The 23,442-nt window shown below is 43.9% G+C and overlaps 1 protein-coding gene across 3 annotated transcripts in view; it reads left to right on the top strand.

Annotated features, from left to right (window-relative positions):
* SLC38A3 (solute carrier family 38 member 3) overlaps positions 1-23,442 on the top strand; it is a 162,033-nt gene that overhangs the window by 73,297 nt on the left and 65,294 nt on the right. Inside the window, exon 1 of one of the 3 annotated variants that reach the window (XM_083726606.1) lies at positions 18,638-18,837. The exons of the other annotated variants lie outside the window; for them this stretch is intronic. The gene's annotated coding sequence lies outside the window, so the exon portion shown is untranslated. Of the gene's footprint in view, positions 1-18,637; positions 18,838-23,442 lie in introns of those variants that run through there. 3 annotated transcript variants of the gene reach the window in all.

Genomic DNA, 23,442 nt, shown 5'->3' with positions numbered 1-23,442 from the left:
TTGAATGCTCAATAAACTTCTCGTCTTTGACTCATATGCCTCTCTTAAACATCAATTTAAATACCATGCAACCTTCGCCATACAGCAAAATAATGTTGTGTAATCCCTTAGCATGAACTCTCTGCCTCCAACTTACTTATATAGGCATCATTTCAGATTTGAGAGGAAGAGTTTGTGGCTCTTTGGCATGAATACCTGCTGAGTTCATAGGTTCATTTACTTGTTGTAACAATAATTGCAAAGTCTGTAGATCCAACAGACTAGAGGAACAATCGCTTCCAAACTGGACAGGTGGATTGGGTGGTGCTTTCTAAGCTTTGTAAACATTACTCCTGCCTCCACTCTCCATGGTCCATGGTGGCAGCTCTCATCTTACATCTCATCCATTGCCCAAAATGTTAGGGAGGAGATGGGCAACCCCAGCATGGTTTCTCCTCACTGCTGCTGCTGCCATCCATCTTCTCAGAGCAGGGCTTCCTTTGAAGCCGAAGTCCCAGATCTGGTTGATGACGAAATGCCAGGCTTCTTCAAACTCGGCCCTCCAGATGTTTTTGGCCTACAACTCCCATGATCCCTAGCTAACAGGACCAGTGGTCAGGGATGATGGGAATTATAGTCTCAAAACATCTGGAGGGCCGAGTTTGAGGAAGCCTGCAAAATGCAGTGAAGCTCTCTCTGAACCACTTTCTGCTGTCAAATCTTAATGATGCCTTTGGGCTTCTGGGCTGAGATTTTACATATAAACTTTCTTAGAATCATAGAATCATAGAGTTGGAAGAGACCACAAGGGCCATCGAGTACAACCCCCTGCCAAGCAGGAAACACCATCAGAGCACTCCTGACATATGGTTGTCAAGCCTCTGCTTAAAGACCTCCAAAGAAGGAGACTCCACCACACTCCTTGGCAGCAAATTCCACTGTCGAACAGCTCTTACTGTCAGGAAGTTCTTCCTAATGTTTAGGTGGAATCTTCTTTCTTGTAGTTTGGATCCATTGCTCCGTGTCCGCTTCTCTGGAGCAGCAGAAAACAACCTTTCTCCCTCCTCTATGTGACATCCTTTTATATATTTGAACATGGCTATCATATCACCCCTTAACCTCCTCTTCTCCAGGCTAAACATGCCCAGCTCCCTTAGCCGTTCCTCATAAGGCATCGTTTCCAGGCCTTTGACCATTTTGGTTGCCCTCCTCTGGACACGTTCCAGTTTGTCAGTGTCCTTCTTGAACTGTGGTGCCCAGAACTGGACACAGTACTCCAGGTGAGGTCTGACCAGAGCAGAATACAGTGGCACTATGACTTCCCTTGATCTAGATGCTATACTCCTATTGATGCAGCCCAGAATTGCATTGGCTTTTTTAGCTGCCACTCATGTCAAATTTGTGGTCAACCAAGACTCCTAGATCCTTTTCACATGTACTGCTCTCAAGCCAGGTGTCACCCATCTTGTATTTGTGCCTCTCATTTTTTTTGCCCAAGTGCAATACTTTACATTTCTCCCTCTTAAAATTCATCTTGTTTGTTTTGGCCCAGTTCTCTAATCTGTCAAGGTCGTTTTGAAGTGTGATCCTGTCCTCTGGGGTGTTAGCCACCCCTCCCAGTTTGGTGTCATCTGCAAATTTGATCAGGATGCCCTTGAGTCCATCATCCAAGTCGTTGATAAAGATGTTGAATAAGACCGGGCCCAAGACAGAACCCTGTGGCACCCCACTAGTCACTCTTCTAAAAAAAGCGGGATATCAAATCCAAACTCTTCTTGTTTCATTCATTAGCAGTTTGCATTGGTTGTGCTTTGCGTTTTAATCTGTTTTTATTGTACATCACCTAGAAGCTTCCACATGAGGCAACAGGTGAACAGAAACATATCATTCAACCTCTTCTAGCAGGAAAAAGTAAATCTAACCATGGCACATTTTCAAATTCGGGTTATTTTAAGATCTTCAAATTAAATTGATCCATTAAATAACATTTTGGCTAAGCACTGATTTTAAAATTTGGCTTTAAACGGGAGCTGCCCTAGTAGCAATGGGATAGGCTCTGCACCAATCAAATGATAATGAACTGGAGTCATGGTTTTCCTCAGTGGTAAATACATGTGGTGATATCTTCCATGTGGAGCTTCTTCGGGATGTAGGTCTAGGACTTTATAGCTCAGTGATTTCTTGTGTGACTGATACCACAAACACACATAACACCTGTTGAATTAAACATGAAAACAGGAAAAACATCCTGGTCCAGATTTCAGTATAGCTGATAGAATTTTCAGACCAGGATTTTGTACATTATTCAACCCAATTCCCACCTTTTTGTAAGTAACAGATTCAAGTTAGAGCAGTTGGCTGTGATGTATCCTTGTGGATGCTGGGTTCCCTGTGCTTCTCTCTGGACTTCCCTGAGGATTCTCAGGGGAGAACTATGATCCCCCCTAAACTCTATCCTACTCATACAGAACTAGCCCAAATTACATGGAAAATTACTGCCTAGTTAATCTGCTTGGGACAGGTTCCAGCACATACATCATCTGCTTCTCCACCAAATTGATCTACTTAGGCTTCTGTCATAGTGTGGCTATTAGCTAAATATTAACCAGCTATGTCCGCAGAAACATGGACCAGAGGTCAGAGAATGACATCTCAGCAAGGTTCCTGGATGTAAGCCTGGTTTGTTTGAATTGATGCCAGTGTGCAGAGCTCTTCTGTAGGAGGTTAGAGATGGTGCTGGTCCTTCATTTTTGGTCCAGTGACTCAGCAGGAGGGTGTTGTGTCAATGATGAGTTGAGAGAATCACATTCTGACCCACCACTCAAAAGCCAACAGACACTCACATTGTCTAGATACACTTTTCTCTCCCACTGGTCTAGCAAAAGGGGCTACAGAGGAAGATTAAATAGATAGATGATAGATAGATAGATAGATGATAGATAGATAGATAGATAGATGATAGATATAGATAGATAGATAGATGATAGATAGAGATAGATAGATGATAGATAGATAGATAGATAGATAGATAGATAGATAGATAGATAGATAGATATCGATCGATGATAGATTAAAAATGGATCCTTCTTAATGGGGAAATGATTGCTGCTTAAAACTTTCTCATATGGCTGCTCTGACTATCTGGAGAGCTGCTCATCTTTAGACTCAAGCCATGTGTTGAGCCAATCATTGGACAATTAGTACTGCTTGCATCGCCACACTTCTGCAGTCACAGGAAGGGATGTGTTAGCCGATCTCATTGTCATTTCTCCCCTCAAAACTTGTTTTCATGACCTTACAGTGCGTGGCTAATGAGGTTGAGGTTACTTTCTTAGGAGGTGAATCACCAGTACCTTGGTGAAGGCTCTCCTAGCTAGAGGACACAAGTCTGCCACCATTATCTCACTCAGAGCTTGAGTTCCATGCCATACCTCTGTCTCCCCAGCCTCACAGAAAGCCACGGACATCAAAATAAGATCAAGGAAGCATCAAGTCAGGAAGTGTGGGGGGACCCATGAGGAATGGGCCAATCAGGAGAGAGCAGTGAGCCATTTCCTAGAAAGCCCTGTTTCATGTGTTCATCTTCACCATTGCTGCTGTTCTCTGCTATACCCTTTTTCTTTCCCGCTGAAACGTTGTCAAGAAATCATAACAGATGGAAGCGGATTTGATGTTTCCCCCTCCTTAATCCTGCTCAGCTGTCCTTTCCAATTTCTTGCAAAGTGCAGGTGCCAGCCACCAGCCACGCTTTGATCCCAATTACAATCCTTGTTTTCTTTCTCTGACTTACTTCTGGAATCAAGTCAATGATTATTAACATATTGCATAAAATTCCACCATGCTGCACAAAAATCCAAAGGTTGTGTCTCAGCTTCAATTAATTTTAAGCTAAATGTATTTCCCCCCCTGAAATTGCAATGTTCCACATGTTTTTTATCCCATAATTGTATAATTAAGTTACGCAAGTATTTACCTTGTTGGACGATAGGCCACCTTGCTCATGAGCTCTTTAGATGTTAATTTTTTTATTTGTGCATTGGAACATTGTTAAAATAAAAAGTTCTGGAGTAAATTCAGTGTTGTTCTGAAAGAACTAATCCTGGCTCTTTCTACTAGCTTTATGTTATGGGATCTCTTTGTTTAAACATCCAGAAAGACAGGCGTGCCTTTGTAGATCTTTGAAATCATGGTCTCCTTTCTTTTCTTTTTAAGGAGAGCCTCCCCCTCCCTTTGCAATTTCCTATCCAGGCCTCTCTGGGCTTATATAACTACCTCACTCAGTTTTGTAAGAGATCATGAATGGCTACCTTTTAAGTACCCATCCAGTCGACACTGTGCTAGGGATGCAGAGCAAACTGGTCAATTTTATTATTGTTTCTCATCATGTGATAGATTATCTGAGGCAACATGTGATAGAGCTTGGTCCCCTAGAGGGAACAGGAGTGCAAAGCTGATGTGGTGAGGAGCATTTTAGTAGGTTAAGGTTCTTCCAATACAATCCTCCCCTCAAACTCACACATAGCAGTCCATACTGAAGCAGACCATTGGCCTATCCCAATTCCATATTGAAATATACTCAGAGTCTCAAAGTGATTTCATGCTCTTTATTCAGCTCACACTGGTGGGGAGGAATGAATGAAAGTCCCCTCAAAGTATCTGCTTTATATACATTATTTACACAATGGGCTGCACATGATTGGCTAATTCTGGAATTCTACTGTAAGCCAATCAGGTTGTGGATTCACTTCTATCTGGAGCATGATTGGGTGGTTCCTGCCAACCAATCATACTGCTGCATTGTTCTAAGACCAATCAGACTGCTGCATTCTGAATCCTATTGTTCTAGGACCAATCAGACTGCTGCCTTTTGGATCCTATTGTTCTAGGACTAATCAGACTGCTGCAGTTTGGATCCTATTCAATTCAGTACATAACACATATTATCTGTGGTGACTGGCAGTGGTCTTCTTAACAACCCATCACCCAGGCTGGCCTGGCTATTCCATCAATTGAATCCATGCCGGATCCAGGAGATTTAGAATGGAGCCCAGGCATTCAGTCTAACACCCCCCCCCCCAAAAAAAAACCCCCTCATAAAATATTTTTAGTCTTTCTCTTCCCTAGGCAGTTCTGACTTGTGTTCATGAATGCGATCTGCTGCCTCCCAGGGGCGCTTGGTGTCATGTTGTCATTGCTGTGAAAAACATCCAAAATGAATGGCCTAGATAAATGCGGGGAAATTATTAATTATGAGCTTTTATCTGGGTATAGATGGTAGTTGCACCAGATATTCTTGAGTTTCGATCTTCAGATCAAAGAGGGTGATTTTGGTGGAGCAAAAATATTTTGTGGTGTGGGGGTTTACTTTTACCATTTAAAATCTTGTTTGGCACCATTGGCTGTTCCTACATTGGCACCATTTCTTCTCTGGTTGCTTCTTCCTTCATTAGCTACTCAGGTAATTCTTGTCAGTAAGGGATCATACAGTGATTCGTATGATACTTTGATGGGATAATGAGCTGCTTGTGCGTAAAGCTTGATCCCTCCGGGTTTTGGCTAGCCAGCCAACCTCTGTCTCTAACGGAGCCCCCAAAGCATGGCTCCGTCAGTCGCTGGTAGAATCCGACAGTGGGCGTCTACGGAATCTATTCCAACATAAAAGTTCCTTGACGGAAACACGTCGTCTGGATTCTCGGCGCGACAGTTTCCGGCGAGGAGTGGGGGCGCTTATGGGAGGATCTGAAACTCCTCCGCTGTTACTGCTGGAAGAGTCCCTGAGCCATGCCTCCATCTCTCTCTCCTTAAGACTTCCCGTTTTCCCCCTACTGGTGCCTTCCTCCGCTGCTGACTCTCTCCTGCCTTCTGAGAGCCTCTCCACCTCCTGTCTTTCCGATGGCAGTTCCCTGACAGATACCATCAGCGAAATGTTTAAATGGAATAGGATGTCCCTATTTTCTTTGGAGAAACGTTGCAGAGTATGCTATGTTACCAATCAGGCCAGCATGGGTTTCTCAAAAATAAGTCATACCAGACAATTATTATTATTTTTTTGATGGAGTTGCAAACTTGGTGGATCAGGGGGATGCTGTGAACAAAGTGTATCTTGATTTCAGTAAGGCTTTTGACGAAGTCTCCCATGATATTCTCTTTAGCTTTCAGGTGGAGCAAATGGCGATAGGGTTTTCTGTGGATTGCTGTTATTTCCAATTTAGAGCTAAAGGCAGGGTTTTCCCTGGAAAGGAGCAGGGCAAAGCCCCTAGAAAGTGTGGGTCAAGCAGAAGATTCAGACCCATGCTTTCTAGGCATGGGACAAGAAGACATATGGATAAGCCCCAGGTTGGGGTCAAGCAAAATGACCTTTCTCCAACTGCTCCACTCCACTGATGGCCTTTCACTTATCTTACCAGAATGGGGGGAAACCTGAAGAATTTGAATTGAGAAATGAGAGGAAACTGGAATGTATCTGGGTGCTACTGTTGATCCGTATTTTCCTCTGGCTCTGACACAGTTATGTTTTGACCTGTCAGTGTACATCCTTGAACCATTTCCCTGCTGAACTGTAAGCTTGGATATTTTGTCAAAGGTTTTAGAAGGGTCTTCCTAGATACTTTATAGTGCAATAATTGCACAATTGTGTATCCTGAGAGAGAGAGAGAGAGAGAGAGAGAGAGAGAGAGAGAGAGAGAGAGAGAGAATGTCTATAGATGTGTTTACAGAATCAGAATGTTATGAACTCATTGTTTGAACTCATTAACCTAATGAGTTTCTGTTGTTCCAGTATGGGGCAAATAGATGCCAAGGTAATCTCTACAATTTTTAACAGGTTTCATCCAGGATGTAAGGTTACCTTTCTCCTTGTTAGCCATGCATGTGACGTACGGTATCTGTAGGGAGGCTTGGTGATGTACTACTCAGATAAAGTGAAACCCTTTCAGGCTGGTTTGTAGCATTTCGCCTCCGGCTTCTGTGAAGCTAATTGATTGAGAACTTCCAGGAATGAATGAGGGGAAAACACACTGTGTGTTCCCTGTACAAGGATCATTCCTTTTTTTATGCACCATTACCATTGCAAACTGTGTTATGAAGTACAAAATATGGTTATTATTATACACACACCCTCACTGCATGGCATTTGGTCACATTTTCATTGTTGCAAATTGTGCTCAAGAGCAAATCCAATCTATCCCTAGCTTGTGCACCAGTGACAACAGCTCCTTCTTCTGCAAGGCAACTGGGCAAACCTCTCTACTGCTAGTCTCTATTTCTTCAGATTATGACATCTTATCGTGCCCCACTGCCATCTTTTTGTATGTGTGACATACTTCATCATGCCTGACCAAAGTAACCACTAGTAAATGCTCTAGGAAACATATCACTTGTAACACAGCTTATGGAACTGTTTTTCTAAACAATATAATAAAAAACAAATATTATATGGTCATGGAGCCGGTAAGAATTGCTTTTCTGTGGAATAATACTGGAAATGGGCTTCAAACATGCACTTGTATGTGTTGTTGGAAGCATCATATATAACAAGACTTGCAGATTTTGATGTAATAGGCCCATCTCAAGCCACCTAACTATGTTTTGTGAGTACATTCAAGGACTAAGTTTTAGTCACCTAATTATTTTATGTCTGTCTAACACTGTATCAAACTAAACACACTGGTTCTGCTGTTATCCAAAATGGTTGACTGGATAATGGGCATATTCAAGCACACACTTTTGAATCAACAGCTGTAGCTCTACCAATCCCAGCATACAGGAGATACAATCCTACTTTGTGCTAGCTTCTAATGTTCAGTGACACAGATGGACAACTGTGACCCACTAGATATTGCTGAACTCCAATTCCCATCATCCCTAACCATACTGGCTGGTACTGATGGGGGTTGGAGTTCAACAACATCTGGATCCAGTTTCTCTACCCTTGTTCTTAGAGCATACAAGTTTTAAAATGAATGATCAAGGACATTTCAACATCTACAGCAAATTCTGAAATGTAGACGTAGCCTTCACAACATTGGTACCCTTTCTGATGTCCTCTCATGACCTACCTAAAATAGAACAGGTAACATTCTGAATGATACAGGATTCTCCCCACCTTCTGTTCCTTGCTTTGAAGAGAGGTGACAATACAGACATCTGAAAGACTGTGGTTGGCATCTGAGTGATGGAACTAATCAAGTGGTTTACTCTTTGGAGATACGGTTTGAAACACGGCATGACAGTGACACATCAATTACATTCACTTTCTATTGGGAAAGGAGAGAATGAAATCATCATCTTTCTGCTCATTTGACAACTAAAGTGATTTCCAATAATGCTCAGCAGAAAACACTTGTCTCTCTAATACTGCACACCTGAGTCTCAGTCAGTCAGTCATGCTGCACAGGAAAAGATCGTGTTATTCAGAAATGGGGAGAGAAAGATCTTTATAGACTTAAATGATTTATTTGAAAGTGGTTCACCTATATCAGCTGAACAAATAATGAGAAAAGTTGGAATGCAAAGTGTAAATTGGCTTTCTGTTCTTCAAATAGTGTATTTTATATCAAATTCTGAAGTTAAAGCACATGCTGCAAGACCTTTAACATCATTTGAAAAACTGATTTTGCATACAAATGAAAATACCCTATACTCTATCAAATAATTAATGAGTTAACAATTGGAGGATGTAATTCCGTGAAACAGTAAAAGGAATCTGATCTAGGGACAGAGATTGAGGAAGTAATTGGAATAATTTGTGTGTTAAAAAACTACCAAAACTCTTATCCAAAAAAATACATTTAAATTATTACACCGATGGCATTTGACACCATTACGGTGTAGCTATATTAATAAAACAATCCCAACTTTGTGCTGGAGAGGCTACAATAGTTTAGGTACAACACATCCCACGTGGTGGACGTCAGCTGCTTCACACAGCTTAATGGAATTAGTTAGGTTTTGTAGCCTATTCCTATGCTTCATTTATCTGCCTAATTATGGTACTTAATACTCTCCTATTTGGGCTCTCTGTGTGCTAGCCCCATATTTTTAAATTAGGCACCAGTCATTTTTTGAAACTTTGCTGTCAGCTGTACACATGGGTCTCTAGAGGATTAAATATAATTCCTATATTCTCTTACCAATTCCCATCAGAAGGGACTCCTGGAAAGAGCCCTCATGTCTTACCTCACAAACCAACACAATCAAGTCCTGGCCCACATCAACACCATGATGTGAAGGAGGGCAAAGTAGGGAAAGCACAGGACCATGGGACGATCCCCTGTGAAGCAGAAATGGCTATATCAGCTTCTAGACAGAAGTTGCTGCTTGCCAAAGGTGAAGACCCAAAGTACAGAGTTTGCAGCAGACCGACAAGGTGACTGCCTGATCATACATAGCAGGTGCCATTCCAAATGGCCAATGTCTGGAAAAACAAGACAAAAATCTGCTGCAGTTCCTAGAAACTGTAGCAACAAAGTGCACTGTACTGGTTGTTGTCAGTACTTGCCTCGTCGCCAGCCTTTTAGAATTCTCTGAAAGTGTCAACAAACATCTAGATAGGGATGAGATACATCCCCTGGACTTCAGAAAAGCTTTAGGCAAAGTCCCATGACTAGTCCTCCTGAGTAAACTCAGTGGCGCTGCCAGGTTTGGTGAAGGGGTGTCCGGGAAGCGTCCACACAACTCCACCACTTTCTTTCCCTCTCCTCACGTTGTCCTGGTACCAAGCAGTGAGAGAATGGGTTCCTTTCTCTTTAATCGGAAAGAGAAGGGAGGCAGTTCTCACCCCCTTTTAAAAAATGCCCTGGCATGGAACAGGAGGAAAATTAAGTTAATTCTGCTCACCCCTGTAGCAAATGGGGAGGAGGAGAATGGGTCCCTTTTCCTTTCACTCATCGGAAAGATAGAGGGATCCATTCTCTTCTCCACCTGCCAGAGAAGGGGCTCCTCTCTTTCTGAAACCTTTCTTCAAAACTTCTCGCAGAGATGGTTGCTGCCTCCAGTGCACCCAACCACCTCTATGACAAATTTGGAGCAAAGGTTAGGAAAAGGGAGAGAGGTCCTTCCCCATCTCGCCTGCCTGCTTGGTTGTCCCCTCCCCTCTCTATCTCCCCGCCTCCTCTCCCCTCCCCATCTTGACCAGGTAGTCCCCAGTTTTTAAAGATAACATTTTGCAGCAAACACGCAGCTGCTGGAACAAAGCAATGGACAGCTGTGCGTGCCCCGTTCCATTTCAGAGTGCCTCTGTACCCACATGGGTCCAAAGGCACTCTGAGGAATTCAAGATGGTAGGCACAACTGTTTAAAACTAAAAAAAATAGGTGAGGTGATTCCCAGTTGTTGTAGCACCATCGTTGGGGGAACTCCAGGGGCTATGGGGTCCCAGACCTATACTTGGTAGTTCATCCGTAGCAATGCTGTTGCCTAAACTTGTAAGTCATAAGAAGATTAAAAAAGCCCTGCTGGGCCAGGCCAATGGTCCATCGAGTCCAGCATCCTCTTCTTACAGCAGCCAACCAGATGCCCGTGGGAATCTCGCAAGCAGGACCTGAGCACAACAGCACTCTACCCACCTGTGATTCACAGCAACTGGTATTCAGAGGCATGCTGAATCCCAGTCATGACCTAAGATGGGTCCTTTTACAGTAGCAGTGGGGAATCTCCAGCCTAGGTTAGGTTGGCCTGTTTCAGCCAAACCACATGGGTGTGCCCTCTACATATATGACATCACATGTGCAGGAATTAAAGAAAACAGGTCTTAGTTAATGGGGTTTGCAGGCACCAACGATCAGCTGGTGCTGCAAAGCCCCGTGCATCTGTTTCTGCAGCCACCGATGATCAGCTGTACAACATGCAGATTAGTAACTGGTTGAATAATAGGAAGCAGATGCCGGGATTGAATGGACAGTTCTCCCAATGGAAGCAAGTCAGTAGTGGGCTCCTCAAGGGATCTGTATTGTTCTGATCAGTGCTATTTTAAGTATTCAGAAACTAAATACCCCTGGTCTTAATAATGCACATCTCAGGAAGGACCCCGGTACTTCCTTTGCTGTACTTCAAGTTTGGCTCTTTACATAACTGGCAATAAATATGAGGTAAAGTAATGGTGTCCCCCCTCCCAAGTGAGGTGTCAAGTTAGCATGCTCCTCCTGTTGTTTGTGAAATGTCCACCCCATACTTTGTCTGAGCTCAGTTTTTAGTCACTGGGGACATAACCATCACCCATTCATTATTCTGAAGTTCTCTCAGGCACAGCCATTGATGGTTATATTGTCATATTTGGTGTGGTTTATAATAAATGTTGATTCTGCTTAGCTGAATAAAGCACTACTGGGTCACTGCCACCAGAACTATATCTGGGTGGTGCTGTGGGTTAAACCACAGAGCCTAGGACTTGCCGATCAGAAGGTCGGCGGTTCGATTCCCCGGGATGTTGCTCAGTCCCTGCTCCTGCCAAGCTAGCAGTTCGAAAGCATGTCAAAGTGCAAGTAGATAAATAGGTACCGCTCTGGCAGGAAGGTAAATGGCGTTTCCGTGCGCTGCTCTGGTTCACCAGAAGCGGCATAGTCATACTGGCCACACGACCTGGAAGCTGTACGCCGGCTCCCTCGGCCAATAAAGCGAGATGAGCACCGCAACCCGAGAGTCGGACACGACTGGAACTAATGGTCAGGGGTCCCTTTACCTTTATATAATAAATGTACCTGGTTTGTTAGGCTTCAGAAGGGACGTGTTTTATTTGTTGAATGCCTGATGAAGAGCCTTTTGAAATTCTGCTGCTGCCTTAAACAGAATCAAAGCCAATAGTATCCTCTCCGATTGTCATTTGTCATGCTAGAGTATCCTGTAATACATGACGTCGTTCATAATTAGGGAACTCCTCTATTCATGGTGGCTCTAGCTGTGGTCTCCAAACAGTTAATGTCTCTCTAGCACCTTTGGTTTACTTAAAACTGGGTCTTGCACAACCGATCACAAGGGAGGTCTGTGACTCGGCTGTAAAGCTTGCAGCCTACCTTGAACTTGTGAAAAGCTTGGATGAGGCTGATAATCTAGGTATTCTGGATAGTGCCAGTTTGATTGCTGCCACATTGTGCTGTTATTAGGAATTAACAGTTAGTGCACATCTTTTGCCAAAGACACACAGTACAAGAGCAGGGGTAACACGAGACAGAGCTAGGGCAGAGGAGCACAGGGACAGATCTTATGACTGCAAGTTACTGAATATTTAACACCTTAAGTCTGGGTGGTATTGAGGAGGAGCTGCCTGTTGCTTCATTGTTATGCATTTTTTCTTTCTTTTTTAAAGTAAGTATTTCTTTTGCAGTAGCGATGCAGCTCCAAAGGAAGAAAGCAGAACATCCATGCCAAAACTGCAGCACACTCTTTTGAGCACAGAATGGCTTTTTGGAGAATTTAAAAAAACACATTTATTTGAAGCAAGTCTCATTGATTTCAGTGGGGCACAGTTTCAAATATACAGGAAGGACTGAGCTGCATATCTTGTGTTAAGCTAGCCAAATGCAAATTTAAAATAAGATTTTACATTTTTTTAAAAAAAACACATTTTGTTAGAGTTGAGCGGCCTCCTGTTATTTTAAGAATATTTCCTCTAGTAAAAGTAAACAATGTGAACTATGTTCTGTTATGCCAGGTAGTCCTGTGAACCTAAGAACATAAGCAGATCCATAAGCTGGACCAGGCCAATGGCCCATCTAGTCCAGCATCCTGTTGGCCAACCAGGTGCTTATGGAAAACCTGCAAGCAGGATCTGAGCACAATAGCACTTTACCCTCCTATGGTTTCCAGCAAGTAGCATTCAGAAGCATTTCTGCCTCTGACGGCTACTACCTCGTTCTATTCTATGCCGTGATAATGCATTTTTGTGGGACGGGGGAGAATATGCCTCTCCCCTCTATTGTGAATATAGCAAAGTGGCTGACAGATCTTAGGGAATTACCGTACTAGTTTATACTAAGGAACCATGAGTATGAATCTCTAATAAAGTGTGCTATAGTGGTTAGTGTTCATGCAGGCCATATCCAGGTTCTCTTAGTTTTAACTGATTTTCTAGATCCATTTCAGGGAGGATTAATTTTCCTTGATCTCCCAGCTTGCTACCCAAGTTGGGATGTGTGTGTCACTGCTCTGCAGAGGTTCCAGTCCTACTTGGATGCTTGTTTTCAGAGGTCAGTGCCTAGGGAATGTGCTTTGGTCCCATGTATACCTGAAGGAGCGTCTCCACCCCCACTGAGGTCCAGCTCTGAGGGCCTTCTGGTGGTTCCCTCACTGTGAGAAGTGAGGTTACAGGGAACCAGAGAGAGGGCCTTCTCGGTAGTGGCACCCGCCCTGTGGAACGCCCTCCCATCAGATGTCAAAAAATAAACAACTATCAGATTTTCAGAAAACATCTGAAGGTAGCCCTGAATCATTGTATTTTAATATTCTGCTGGAAGCCGCCCAGACAGATGGGCGGGGTATAAATAAATAAATAAATTATTATTATTATTATTATTATTATTATTATTATTATTATTATTATTATTATTCCTTCTGTGTGAGGTTCCATAGAGTTCAATTTTATCCTCTAAGCTGCTCTTCATGAAACTGGAGTATGTTGTCACCAGTATGCTGATGACACACAGCTCTGCTTCTCCTTTGCATCTGTAGGTGCAGCAGTGGATGTGCTGGATCAGTGCCTTGTCTTCATAGTGGAGTGGATGAGAGCCAATTAACTGAAGCTTAATCTGAACATGACCGAGGCACTGTTAGTGGGTGGTTCCCTAGACCAGATGTGGCCTGCCCTGGATGGGGTTGCACTCCTTTTGAATAGCTTGGGGATATTTCTGAACCCATAAGTGTTGCTTGAGGCTCAAGTGGCCTCAGTGGTATGGAGTGCCTTCCATCAGCTTCAGCCGGTGCCCAGCTAAATTCTGTTGTTGTTGTTGTTGTTTTTGGGGGGGATGCTTTTTTTTTAAGAAGTAGAAACATTTGTTTTAAAAATCATTACTCCCCCCCCCTAAAAAAGTAGCAATACTCGCTCATCGAAAAATTTAATCCCACCAAATAATGAGACATGAATTTAAAATCATTTGAATGTAACACAGCCTGCAATATCTCGAGGACTAGGGCGATTTCCAGTTGTAGATTCAGCACTAAATGCAATGAAAAAGCACCATGTGAAAGAGCCACAAGGCATTCTGTTTATCTGAATGCCTCAGAGACACCTCAGATGTTTAGCTAACCCACCAATTGATAAATGGCAGTACATTACTCATTAACTACTTAAGTTTCATGGTCACACTGGGATCTTGACTTTAGATGACAATGATTTTCTGATTAAAGTTAGTTGAGAACCTGGGCTTACCCCATGATATATTGTGTACAATACAAACATCGGTATTTGTATGGGTGACGTGGTAGTGCAATGTAAAAGATTAGTTATATAAGACTATTGTTGCGTATAATTTCACCATGTTCACCTGCACAGCTACACTTTACAACATAGGTTGTCCTCATATGGAATTAAAATTAAAGTCAAGTTTTAACTGCTATATTTCAAAAAAAGAAAGTTAGAATTATAAATATACTGTGTTGCCAATGCTGAAAGTTATCACAGTGATCAAATTTGATCAAACCACAAACTATGTTTGCTGGGAATGTGCCTCCTGCTGTTTTGGCTACATTGCAGATTGCAGCATACCAACCACCCATTTGCATTTTTCTTTACAATGAATCTGTAGATTTATCTAGCTTTTTAGACTCTCTACACATTCCTCTCATGTGTACAGTAAATGTGTTAAGGAGAAGCAGGGCAGTGCCTGCTGAACCAAGTCCCAGTGCTGCTGTACCCTGCAGGCTCCAATCTCATGCTACCTAGAAAGTTATGAAAGGGGTGCACATACAACTGCACATCAACAGGCTCTTCATGGCCAACCAGAAGCTTTTTGGAAACCCACATGCCAGACCTGAGCACCAAAGCACTCTCCCTTCTTGTGGTTTCCAGACACTGGTGTTCGGAGGCACACTGCAAAGACACTATGGCTAGTAGCTGAATTTCTCAAATCTTCTTTGAATTTGTCTAATCATCCAAGATGGTGGTTATCATTGCCACTTGTCCTGAATCCTCCTCTTTTCAGCTTCATTAGATGTCCATGAGTTCTAGTGTTATAGAACAGGGCTATCCACTTTCTCCATGCCACACATTATAGTTTTATACACTTCCATCATGTCACCCCTTGCTCATCTTTCCTCTAAGCTGAAAACTCCCCAAAACTAAAAATTTGTAGGGGAGTTGCTCCTTTCCCATGATTATCCTTACTGCCCTTGTTGGAACCTTTCCCATCTCTACAATTTCCTTTTTTGAGGTTTGGTGACTAAAATGATACACAGTATTCCAAATGCAGGTCATACCATAGATTTGTATAATGGCATCTCTGGTATAAATGATGTATAAATGCATAAGCTCTGTATAAATGGTAGCTCTTTGCTGGGGAAACTACAGTTCATTGAATATGCTTTAAATGTATAGTGTGGATCACATAAGAGCATGAAATATGAAGTTAAGTGTATGTAACCATGCATTAGCATGTGGTATTTGCATATAACATCCTATATGGGCTACTCAGCAAAATTGGACATATAGAAAGCAATATCCAGAAAAGCAAAGGCACAAGCCTGGGGGGGTTTTGCTTCAACATAATAACATAAAAACTCTTGTTTCTCTAATGCTGCAAAGACATTTAGGGTTTGAAACAATAAAAAAGCAAAATAATTCCAGGTGGATTTTAAAATATTTACAGTGTCTTTTGAATCAAATGCCTCTTCTTCAAGAGTAGCTTTTTAAAACAGCCAGCTTTTCTGGTTTTGCCTGGCTCCAAACAGGTTATTCTCTAGACTATACCACCTACACTAACCACACTCCTGTGGTAAGCTATTTGGACTGGCAGGGATCTGCACTTTTCTTCTGTGGCTTATGCAAGTGATGTATTTAACCAGGACACCTGACATCCAAGAACATCCGGAAGAACCCACAGAGTTTGTGAACTGTGAATATGATTCAGACAAACCTAAGCATTTTCAGATCCCACTGACCAACTGGAGATTTAAAGCAGTCTTGCTGAAATCAACTGGACTTAAAAGTGCTTATATTTTTAACATGCAACTTTATTATGCATATTTCTTGCAAGCCATATGTATGGGGTGTTAGGGAAGGGGTAGCACCTCTGGTGGGGGACATGTCGTGCTCCTTTTGAGGTAGTTTGTCCATCTTTGCTCCCCACCCTGCACTAAATTCTCACCTGCGGCTCGTAGAAGCTGTCAGCATGCGACAGCAGCCACACCCCGAGAACAGCTGGATAGCCAATGGCTTTCAAACCCTCAGTGAGTTAGGGACTTCCCTTGCACGCAGTGACAGGCACCAGTGGATTGAGCGTACAATTCCAGTAGTGGACCCAACGGTCAAGAAGGTGATTTCTGCAAATGCTGTAGAGAGAAGTGAGGGGCAGTCAACCTGGGAAGGTAGCCAGCCCATCCAGGAGAAGGAAACTCTGGTCCTAAACCTCTACTGCCTTGCGTCTATACTCATTCAGGAGAAAGACCTTAGGAGTAAACGTCAAGGACAAAATCAGTACCTGCTGCCTTGTGGGACATCTTTGGCAAAAGAAGGGACTAAGGAACCAAACCCTACATAAATCCCTAAGACGGTTAGATGCCGTTTTGTACGACTCTTTCTGGCAACTCCTGGAGCCAAAAGTATTGCTCAGAAAGGGCAGCCCAGGACCTCCATACACACTGCCCAGGCCTGCATCTCGGAGAGCTCACTTCAGTGCTGCTAACACAGCAAAAACAACACATGAGGCAGCAGTTATGAGTGACTGGTCTCTGCAGCCGCAGCAGATGCTGTGATTCTCCAGCGGTTTGACTTCACCCCTGAAGGCACACGCCACTGTTTCTCAAGACAGACAGATGCCAACAGTAACAATATATATCTGGAGACATTTTATGTCCATTTGTTTTTAACTTTTGATTTTATCAGTATTTTAATGAATATTTTATATTGTTTTATGTAAGCGGCTTAGAGGTTTCTGGTCAAGTAAGCAGCATATAAATGATGTTTTTAAAAAAACCAAAAACAACTTTGGCTGAATCACACATTGTATTTTTAGCTTGTGCCAGCATTGTATATGCTAAATATGAAGACAATATGGGGTTTGCATTTCCTTCTTTGTATGAATTAATTATGCATGTGGACATTGAAAATGCTGTCTTTGACCTGACTGATATAAGGTGTGTGAGAGGAAAACTCTCCGGTTCTGGCATCTTAAATGCACCTCATTAGGTGTATTTATACTGTTCAGATTATGTCTTAATTGCCATCCATGAGCATAGTATTGAATCCAGAGGAAGCAAATGCCCTTGCAATCTTGCCATCAGAGGGTTGCAATCCTATGTACACAGTGTCCTGGGATTTCAAAGTAAATACGACTACCCTGTTACACAAGTCTATTTATGCAAAGCCTTGTTCACTGGCCTTAGCATGCTTTCTCAACGGCTCTCCTAGATTCAATGGACAAGCATCCGCATTGGGTCCCTTGGATGCACACAGGCCCTAACCACACAGTAGCACATGGCCACCCCAAAGAATCTTGGGAACTGTAGTTTTTTAAGCATGCTGGGACCGATATATCTGTGTTCACAGGCCTCTTTGGGGGAAGCCATGTAAATGCAGGGTAACAGTTGTGCTTTAGATCGCATAAAGCCCCCGTGAAGCGCTGCGTTCAGGGATCTGATGTCCAGGTAGTCTGACTGCCAAGGTTGGTGCTTCTATGGCCTGGGATCCGGCTCTGGTTTCTCTCACTAAATTTAGATGATTAGAAGACCCAAAATAGGGCAGTGGCATTTAATCTACACTTTTCTTTTTGTCGGGCTTAATGAACTGAGCCCCTTTAGACTGCAGGGGTGGTGGTTTGGGTGTCTACACAGCGGACGATCTATTTACACACATAGTATCAGGATTAAAAACGCAGCATTTCGGCACACCGAGGATGAGCTCATTCCTGGAGTTTAAGAGGTTCACTCGGAGGTAAACCCCACGCTTTTCAAAGACTTTGTGGCACTGCGATCCTCGACGCGCTCGTTTGAAAAATTACGTGTAAGGGTTAGATTGCACTGGGTATAGCGGCCTTTAAAAAATAAGAGAGGACTGGAAAAGTTGAATCTGTGTGGGTTATGCTCCATATAAAACTACGTGCTCCAAGGAAACCATTGCAACTCGCCCTAGACTTGGCTGAGAACTTCAAACTTTGGTGCTAAACACTCTTCCCTGGATCTGCGTCGAGACGGACCTTTCGGCCAAGAAACCTGTCTCGGAGCGAAGCGCCACCGCCTGCTCCCCAGTGATGGTCCGGAGTGAAAGCCTTCAGGATCGCGGCCTACTTTACCGAAGTTCTGGTGTATCCGCGCTCGGCCGAGAGAGGCACGCGGTCCGGCGGGGAAGGAAGCGAGGAGCGCCCTGGCGCGCTGCCCGCCCCTCCCGCCTCGTGCGCCTGTGCCCGGCTGCCTCGGGCGCCCAGGCTCCGGCGGCCCCCCTCGCTCTCTCCCGCCCTCGCCTGTGCCCCGTCCGAGGTGGACGCGGGAGGGGGGCAGCGTGACGCTTCTCCGAAAACCGCGGAGATTGGAGGCCTCCGTGGGGGCGGTCCTGGTGCCTTTAATCTTCCCCTCCATTGGGGATTATTGGTGAACATTGTAATCTGCCAGCCGTAGGGACAGACGCGTCGGAGCGACAGCCGCGGGATTGCCGAGCGAGCGCTGGAAACCGACAAGTTTGGCCGGCGCTGGACAGGACCTGGACTGCAGGACCGGCACGTAAGTCGCACGGAGCGGATCGGGAGGGACGGGGTGGATCCACAAGCCAAGGGTGCCTCACCTTTCTCCCGTTGCTATTTATAAAAGCCGCTATTCGGCGCGCCCGGGGGTCGGGTCGGGTGGGCCAGCGCCTCGGCGGTGCGTTTCCAAAGGAACGCTCCAACTTTACGCAGCGGCGCTTTGCGAGCTTCCTCGCCGCTAGTCCCCGGTGGCCCCCGCCAGACCTTCCAGACGTCTTTAAATAGGGTTTCATCCTCGCTTTATTTTACTACAACGGCTAATACTTGCGTGGGTTGGGCTTACCGTGTCTTTGACGTACTCGCAGGAGTTCAGCGACGGAAGGAATCTTTCTGGACCGGACTGCTGGCAAATGGTAGATCGTTGCAACGAGGAGCAAATATTGCCATCAGCTCGCTCCTTCCCTCCGCCTCGGTTCAGAATAGGGGTTATAGTCTGTGGGGAGCGGATGTCTGGAAGAGCCCCCGCTGGGTCTTCTCTGGTCTCCTTTGGTGACCTTCTGTTGCTCCTTGCCGTGCCAGTTATTTTTATTTCTTTGGGTCTTAAAAAAAATAATGTTTTAGGTATTCAAATACTGGCTTTCATATGGTATCCCAAGGCAGTACACAATGGAAAAAAGTACACTTTCTCTTTACCAAAACTTTTTCTAGTATTACTTTCAGCTTTTCCACCATCTTTTCTTAGCATCACAGACCTGAGCTAAGAAACACCTAACTTTTCTGAGAAAAAGAGAACTAGCCTCACACTTAGTTAATAATACTGTTAATATATTTCTTTGGTGTCTAATATATTTTTGAGGTGTTAGATTACAGTAGAAAATGAAAATGGAAAGAGCCATGCTTGTTTCATCTCTAGCATATGAGATTTGACAACCTGGTACTATGACAATGGAAAGATCCCGAGATCAGAGAGTAACGGTACTTTGTTCTTTGCATCATCTTGAGACAATTCTGCACCCACACCATTCCTCACACAGGGCATGATCACATCCATCTGCAGCCCAAATCATGTGGGCAGGTAGCAGATCAGTGTACCTCTGTTGTGCAGCTTGACCCACAGGCACCATCTATTTGCACCAGTCCCCGTCATCTCCAGGTGGTGTAATGCCCTAGGAAGAGAAAAATATCTCAGGGTTCTCAGTTATAAACATTAATACTTAGGCTGCAAACTTTCCAAATTTGTGTTATTTCTAAGAAATAGAAAACACTTACTCTTGTCTTCTGGGCTCAGAAAGCAGAATGGCCAGCGATGGTTTTGAGGATATTTTTGTGGGTTTTGCCTCTGGTGCCTCTGTAGGAGCAATGGTGGGGCTTCTCCTCTGCAGTCAGAGGAGGATTGCCATTTTACTTTTTCTGGTAGCCCCTTTAGTACAGTTTTTAGAAGGCTGAAGGGGGGAGGCCATAATTTGGCTAATACTGAAAGGAGTCAGGAGAGAGAATTTCATTAAGGGCCCCCCTACCTCTCTTCCCATTTCATACTGAATTGACAAGAATTGGACCAGGTTACCTCTGGAGTTTCCTTCCAGGTGTAGCTAAGAGACAGTTCTGGGATATTTTCAGCAACTCTCTCCAGACTGCCTTCGTCTCAGTATCAGAATAATGGTATCAGTCTGCTTTACAGGATTGTTGTATGCAGGGCTTTTTCCTCAGCCAGAACTTGCTGGAACTCAGTTCTGGCACATCTCAGGTGGGCGCCAATGCCATTATAAGAGAACAAGGGAGAAGAATAGCACTGGTTGTAGGGATTACTGTGTGTGGAGCCTTCAGATATTTGGAATACATTATAAGAATGTTGTGCTTATTCTGTAACTGTATTTGGAGAGAAAATATTAAATTCCAACTATTTTGCATATGGAAGGTTTATGATGTATGTTTTATATGCACACACATTTCCCCTCTCATAAAGCCCACTGTAAAGCTGTTTGAATTGTCCCAAATGGAACAGGACATGCTGATCTCATTACTAAGACTATTTTATTCATATTTGAACATAATTCACTGCTAATGGCAACATCTTGGAAATGCGGAGTACTCAGAGTGGCTGGATTATCCAGGAGGATAAGAACTTGTCTGATGTTTGCTGTGTCCTGTGCATAAAGAAAACCCTCCACTTTCTCCGGCTTTAATTTTTAATTGGGCCGGGGAGTGACATATGTTTCCTAGCTCTGGAAACTGTTGCAGTCTAGATCAAATATCAGGACCTTCTGGTATAGACTTGAGCTGGACCGAGCCATGTGGAACTAGGGTAGTTTGGCATTCCACAGCCCTACGGAGCTTGTGTTTTGTTTGGGAGTATGAAAAGTCTCCGGTTTCAGCTCCTTGTCGTTTGTGGCACAGTTTTACCACTGGCCTGTGAGGCCAAAGCTCTCACTTATGGCTGTAGGCTGTTTGCTGTGCTGTCTGTTTCTAGGAAAGGAGTAGAGAGGCTGGCTTTGGTAAGCAGTGGGACATGCCTATAGGAGAGTATTTATAGAGCTTGGCCTATTAGTGCGTTTTTGTGAATGCAGCAAGCACATTGCATTCTCTGGTGGGCTCTTCACTCCCACTCTCAGCTCATTTCTTCACCCGTGCACCCAGAATAAAGGCGTATCTAGATCTCTGTATGCAGAGTCAACAATTAACCGCTCTGTGTGGTCAGGGAGGGCAGAGAAGGACCACTAAATTTACATCTGCAACAGCGTCACCTCCCAAAGTGACACACGTGGTAGAAAGCAGGCTGTCTTTTCTCTTGCATTCTGAATGGCTATAAACTTTGCTTTTCAAATTCAAATCTGCCATTCTCTCAGCTTTGAGTACACATCAAAATTGTGGGCTGAGGCTTTGATTTGGAACAAAACTGTGTTTTTAGCAAGTGAGCTGTTGCAAAGCTATGCTGCAAGCAGCTTTATGCTACACAGTGGTACCTCGGGTTACATACGCTTCAGGTTACAGACTCCGCTAACCCAGAAATAGTACCTCTGGTTAAGAACTTTGCTTCAGGATGAGAACAGAAATCGTGTGGCAGCGGCGCAGCAGCAGCAGCGGGAGGCCCCATTAGCTAAAGTGGTGCTTCAGGTTAAGAACAGTTTCAGGTTAAGAATGGACCTCTGGAATGAATTAAGTACGTAACCAGAGGGACCACTGTACATACATACGTGTGTGTGTGTGTGTGTGTGTGTGTGTGTGTGTAGGTTTTCAAGAGGCTTGGGGCAGCTTCTCCTTCTCTTCTGAACCTGGCATACATGTGCCGTTTGCTATGCTATTTCTTGGTGTGGAGACTGGGACAGCTAAATTATATGCATAGCTTTCAACTTTCAGATTTGAAAATAAGGGATCAGCAGCCTCGAAAATAAGGGATCAGCAGCCTCACCTGTCCTGGGGACACTCTACGGGATATCTAACAATCCGGATAGCAGTGGGAAGCAGCGGGAAGCAGCGCTGGAATAAGGGAATTTCCCTCAAAAAAAGGGTTAGTGTGGGGTTGTCACTTTGTTACTTTCAGGTTCCCTTGTGCCTTTGACAAATGTACAGTTGGCAGAAATTCAGTGTGCACTACTGTTTCTGGTACAGGGGTGAAGTGATAGGGATTCAACTAACCTGTTGAATTTCTGCCTTTCATCCACTTGTTCTGTGTGCACACTTTATGTTTAAAGCATATTTACAGCATAAAGAATTGCAGAGCTGCAATTCCCAGTATGCTTCACAAATGACAGTACGTGCCTTAATGTGGGGAAGTAATGTGCCTTAGATGTGCTGTAAAGGTATGCCACAGGAGCCCTACCAAATCAAATGGTGGCACTCCAAAATAAAAAGGAATCAAGTTTTTTGTTTAAAGAAGAAGCTCCATCCACTGACCTACACACTTTCTGGACTGAAGAGATCTCTTTACAACTTCTTTCAAAGAACACCAGTACGCAGTAGTTTTATATTGGCAAAGCAAGCTCCCAGTGCTTCTCCATGCCGCAAGCTGATGGTCTGATGATTGCTGTTAGTGGGAAGCCCTTCATTGCTTCTAACATGGGGCCAAGATGCTCTTTATCTTGTCAAGGCTTGCATGGATATTTGTCCACTCTGCACCCAAACAAGGGCAGTGTTCGAAACTCGCATTCTTCTAGGCGCATTTTGCAATAGGGAATTTCATTAGCACAAGCACTTTCTGAGCACTGGGTTCAGTACTGTGCCTAAGATTTCAGATTAAAACTGCAGAGTGGAAGGAAAGGAGGACCCTTTTCTGTCTCCCCACTTCCAGCTACTCTCTGAAGCAGGCTTCTTCAAACTCAGCCCTCCAGATGTTTTTGGCCTACAACTCCTATGATCTGTAGCTAGCAGGACCAGTGGTCAGGATGATGGGAATTGTAGTCTCAAAACATCTGGAGGGCCAAGTTTAAGGAAGCTGTCTCTGAAGACTAGAGAAAAGACCCTCTTAAGAGTATTAGGGGGGGTGGGCAGGTGAAGAACCAGACCGTGTGAAAAATGAACATAATATTTTAGCTGCAGTTCATTCATTTTCAGCTTTGTATTCGTGTAATAAAAAAAGCACGCCTAGACATTCCATTGTTGGGCCGATAACCTAGGTTTAAGGTGCCATTTAGCTCCTAGCTTTCATATC

The sequence above is a fragment of the Podarcis gaigeae genome (assembly GCF_964106915.1).
Source record: "Podarcis gaigeae genome assembly, chromosome: 2".
Lineage (NCBI taxonomy): Eukaryota > Metazoa > Chordata > Lepidosauria > Squamata > Lacertidae > Podarcis > Podarcis gaigeae.
This window is presented reverse-complemented; position numbering and strand designations above follow the sequence as displayed.